A 5,679-nucleotide genomic window follows, 5' to 3' on the forward strand; every position below is an offset into this window, starting at 1 on the left:
AGCGACTGGGCGGAGGAAATGCTACTGACCGTTTACAACGGGTAGGCTACAACCCCCTCCGCTTTTCCACGACAACCCACGCCGAACATTTACCGCCGGTTGTATTTCCCACCTTGGGTAGTGAACAATAATAAAAATTAAACAAATTTTATTTTTCTTGTGTTGGCCATTTATTATTTTCAAATGATAAAAACTTCGCGTTGATCTGCTAGGTTCGGGGAGGTGGCTGATGTTTCGATTTTTTTTACTATTTATTGTTAAATACGATTGTTTCTAGCCAGAATAATTAGTAGGTTATTTGTTAAGGTAATTATGTATTAAGTTGTCGTTTACGACATTTTATTGTTGAATCATTTCACTTCTTATTTTATTTTAATAAACGACTTCGTTAGTTAATTACTACCTTAATAAAATTAGGTACCTGGACCATAGAATGGTCATCGTAGTCGCCGAGTCAATTATTATACTAATGATAATAGTATCTGGATGGTTTGTATAGCGCCGTTTTTGTGAAAATCAATTCAAAGGCGCTGTGTTATTTATATTAAATATAATATTTCGAATTTTTACAACACGGAATAAAAAACGTTTTCCGTTTCGTTTTAAACCGTTTCCTCGGGCTTAATTACTGATTATTATTAGATTCAAAACGATGCTTTTTTGGTGGAAAATCACAATTGATCCGATAACAAAATATTTGCGTAACTTTTGTAAATCTTTGTAAAATCAACTGAAACTGAAAATAAACCAAACGAAGCATTTATTTTTTGAGTGATTAAACATTATTTTGTTTAATTAATTATGTTATTTCACAAGAGCCACGGCTTCAAGAATGATTATTTTATAACAAACTAGTAGAGGAAGCAGCGGAAAAGAAAAAAAACTTATGTTTGAACATTAGGTATCATTTATTGTGAATCGTGGAAATAAATATTTTTTTTCCATGAACGATAAATAGGAACAGGGCCGGTCCTGGACAGGCGCAGTTGGAGCATTTAGCCCCCTGCGTCGACTTGCCAAGGCGCCAATGAGCCAAGAAGCAAAGGCGCTGATAATAACCTAACATCTCCAGGTTGCCATTTTCCGTTTGGCTCAGGGCCGGCCCTGTATACATATGAAACGTTGTTTTAGTACACTATTATTATACTCAAATAACGCTTTAGTATTTACTTTCTAACCGATCTCTTGAACCCCGTCATCTTATTATTTATCAGTTGTTATCCAATAACCTTTCATTATAATTTTTCCTCCAATTTCCAGTAATTAACCCTTCTGTCAAAACTGTTTTGCTTTTCTTTGGTAAGTACCTACGTAAAAAAAGACCGCATACAAATATTAATAAAAAATCTTACAATAAAGTACCTTAAATTAGATACACTGGGTAGGTACTATTTTATTAACTCCGTATTTGAAAAAACTTTTTTAATTACATACCTATAGGTATTATTTATAGGAACTTTCCTGTTAAGCATTCGAATTTATAAAAACTCTCGAACTCTCGTCAAGGAATTTGCACAGATTTTCTGTCTGGAATTTCAAGCTAAACACAACTAATTTCAGCTCGCAACGTAATTTTCATCATGAACTATGTAGGTTTGAAATAAATAAATTACGAGACCCCAAACAGTTAACTAATTACATATTATGTATATTATTGCATCTGAAAATCTTAAATACTGAATACTGAAAACAGACTTGTTTAGTAAAATATAAAAGGTAATATTGGTATAAGTAAATAAATAAAAACTTTGTTTTAACACCATTTTAATTGATATTTTATGTAGATGTTGCTGATAGGCAGAGATGTGCTTTATTTCAAATAAATCCATTTCAAATGGAAATGCAAAATGGGTATTCTCCATTTTGCATTTTAAATGCTTTTCTAAAAACCATTTTGCATTTTGCATTTTAAATGCTTTTCTCAATGCATTTTCCATTTTAAATGCTTTTTTGCAGCATACTTCCTACTATCTCCACTCATCTTTTTTTCATAAGCCCCAAATATCAGTCGGTCCTCAACCTCGCTATGAGAGATAATTTACATTTGTCAAGTTGCTCCCTGGTAGAAGCCCTGGCAATTTAGTGATACCATTACAAAAAATACTGATTCAAATACTGAACATGGGGCCATGACGCTATTAAATGTTAGATAGCAGTTTCTATGTTTTTTATAATTTTTTGTGGTTTCATAATCAGTAGTCGTGGTGTTTTTGGATTTACCATCATGTAATATGTTTGTTCTACATTGATGTCCATTATTAAATGACAAAATTGTTTAAAAATTCTATAATTATTTTAATTGTTTGACCTGAGAAACCATTTTGCATTTTCAATGCATTTTGAAAATAGGTATTTTGCATTTTGCATTTGAAATGCTTTTCTAAAAACCATTTTGCATTTTGCATTTTCAAATGGAAAAGTTTTGACCCATTTCCATTTTGCATTTCAAATGGTTTTGGGTACCCATTTTGCACATCTCTGCTGATAGGGTATCACTTGTACCTAAGCTTCATCAGTGTTTATTATGCATAATTTATTGCATAAACAAAAGCCTTTATAATAAAGGTGTTTAAAAATAGCTGATAAACAACCTTTTATGTAAGGCAAACGGTGGATGTTGTTTATCAGTTGTGTAAATTAAAAAAAGTTTAATAGTAAGGGCCAAAGAGTATTTTTATTGTTTAAATTTTGAATCCAATAGGACTGGGAGGATATCTCAGTCTGCCATATTAAAATGAGATAGATACAAATATTACATTTAAAGAGAAAAAGATATATATTGTAAAAATAGAAATTTAAAACATATTATTGAATTAACTAGGTGTACCCCACCACGCGTTGCTGTGGCGCAATCTGTCTGTGCAGATAGAGAAATAATAGCGCATGTTGCTTTTACGTCCAACAGATGGCGATGTTTAAAAAAAACATGTTTTTACCTTGCACAGGTGACATCTATATAATATAGGTATATAAAAACACAAGCATATTCGAATGCAACATTCTGTCACAATGTCAAAGAACAAAAAACAAATGGAGATATAAGATTTTGAACAAACGAACATTTACATTTTTATTTATATACTAGCTGTACCCCGCTACGCGTTGCTGTGGCTCAGCTTGTCTGTGCAGATAGAGAAACAATAGTGCGTGTTGCTTTTACGTCTTACAAATGGCGCTGTTTTTTAAAAAAAAGTATGATTTTACTCCTAACAGGTGACATCTACATAATGTAGGTATATAAAAACACATGCATATTTGAATACAATGTTGTGTAAAAAATTCAGAGCAAACGGTGAAGAATTTTCGGAGATTTAAGATTTTGAACAAACGAACATTAACATTTGTATTTATATAGATAGGTAGATAAATATGGATACATGACAGCCAACCAGGTTTCGCTTACCTCAAGCTTCATCGGGGCTATTATATGAACTGTTAATATAACAGCCCTGATGAAGCTTGAGAAGCGAAACCTGGTTGGCTGTCATTAATTAATTCAATAAAAAGTGGTGTAATACAAAGTGTGTTTTTTTTATTTAATATTTAATGTCACACCCCAAAGTACTTGCTTCCTTCGGAAAAAAGAATTTGAAGTATCACCTTCAGGGAGTTCACCACAACATCTGCATCCATTGCTCACTAAGCGGAGAGCTGATCCTGGCTGATCCACTAGATCAGTGTTTTTCAATCTTTTTGAATACGCGACCCCTTTACAGTTTGAAAAATTCTGGCGACTCCATTTGGCCATAGATACAGACAAATGTTAGTAATTTAAATACGTTAATTATTTTCTCTATTTTGGTACCTATATTCATCATTACGGCCTACACTCTGCAAGGAAGCCGCGAGAGCTTTGAAATTAAATACGAGGTAAGTTGGTAAGGCTGTGTGTGACTTTGACTTGGACGCCCCAAAGTGTTGACGTGTTTTGGATGAAAACAAAAGAAGAGTATCTATAGCTGGCAAGGGAAGCTCTAAAATTATTAGTGTTATTTGCCACTTCATAATTATGTGAACTGACATTCTCTTCAATGGTGGACATTAAAACTAAAAAGAGACTAAACTTAGAAAATGATTTGATTATTAACATATCAAAAATAGCACAACGATTTGAAAAATAAAAAAGCTCATCAACAGGTTGATTTTTTCATGTAGTATAACGAATGGTATTCTTTTGTTAAAATGTGGCTTGCCATTATAAAAAATTAGAAAAAAACTAATTAGGTACTTTGCTTTAACCTGATGTACGCGGCTGTCGCATATGTGATCCATGAAGTTTCTCTAAACACGTATATTGCTGCATGATGGGATAGATTGTAAAGGTTAAAATACTACATTAATTTAAAACTTCCGACTGGCTTTGGAAGTACCTTTCCTTCATCAGGACAAAATAAAAACAGCACTAATAAATTAATACTTTGTACAATTGCATTAAGATAAAGGACATAATATGCCAGCATCTTCAAATGGATTACATATTTCTCAATTAAAACTTACTATAAAAACAAAATATCACTGACTACATGTAAGGGCCAGAACATAACAATTCATCAAATTTAAGTTAAAATTCAAGTAGCTATTTTTGATCTATAAAGTTGTTATTATTTCATTATGGGCCAGATGTTTCACAGAACTTAGATTTGAATATGTATTGAATTTGAAATTTTATGAATTGTTTAAGGTCTGTTAACCCTTTCAACGCCAGAGTTCATCCTGAGGAACATGAACAAAAAAAAATATCTATTGATTTTGTCAAACAAATCGCCCTGTATGTTTCATATCGCTTGTGAAGGATATTCCTCAAGCGCGTCTATTTTTAATGCTAGGTTGCAACCTTTATTCCAGCAACAAATACTGTAAATATAATGACAGATTCCGTTTTGGCTGTTTTGCTTGGACTGGGTTCCATTTATATTTTTATGTTTATCTTTATACATATTAATGCATGTTACACTGTAAATTAATATTTTTTTTAAATTAAACAATTGTTTATGCAATAGGTTTTTTTCCTAACTAATAAAAAATAACCTTTAGAGACCTAAAAATAATAAAAATAAAATTAGCAAAAAAAACAATGTACCTACCTATACATTAAAATTGTATATTTAAAATTTTTCAAGCTTGAAATATTGTCTATATTTGGAAATAAAAATGCGGTACTGAAAGGTTTAAACAATTGGCCCTAATAATTTAATTATCGAAAGAGTTCCACTATGTGATGTACTTTTACTATTTACATACGAAATAAGAACCCAATACAGCTTGGTTTTTTGAACTGTAATGTTTGGGGGAGTGGTGCTTGATATCCAAATGAGGCGATGTGAGAAGTTTTAGTTCAGATGTTTATTGGGAGATGACAATATGGGAGAGAGGACGAGACACGCATTCAAACTGTTTTTATCCATCTCGCTTGCACACATGATCTTTCATTCACACATTACAGAACAAACAGCTGTTATCCATAGTCAATTTGTTCGCTTTTCAGAACAGCTCATATGGTCTCATAGAAATCGTTGTGTCTTCCTTACCGTCATAGTTAGAAATATGAACTAAACGGTATTAGAAAGAAAAAATACCAAGCTTTACATTCAAATATAGAAGTTAAAAACATTACGTCTCCAATCAGAATTTTCCATTAAAAATAACTTATCAATAAAAAACAGATTAAATGATGCACGA

Source organism: Hesperophylax consimilis, chromosome 14, assembly GCF_061612785.1.
Source record: "Hesperophylax consimilis isolate HC1 chromosome 14, BYU_Hcon_1.0, whole genome shotgun sequence".
NCBI lineage: Eukaryota > Metazoa > Arthropoda > Insecta > Trichoptera > Limnephilidae > Hesperophylax > Hesperophylax consimilis.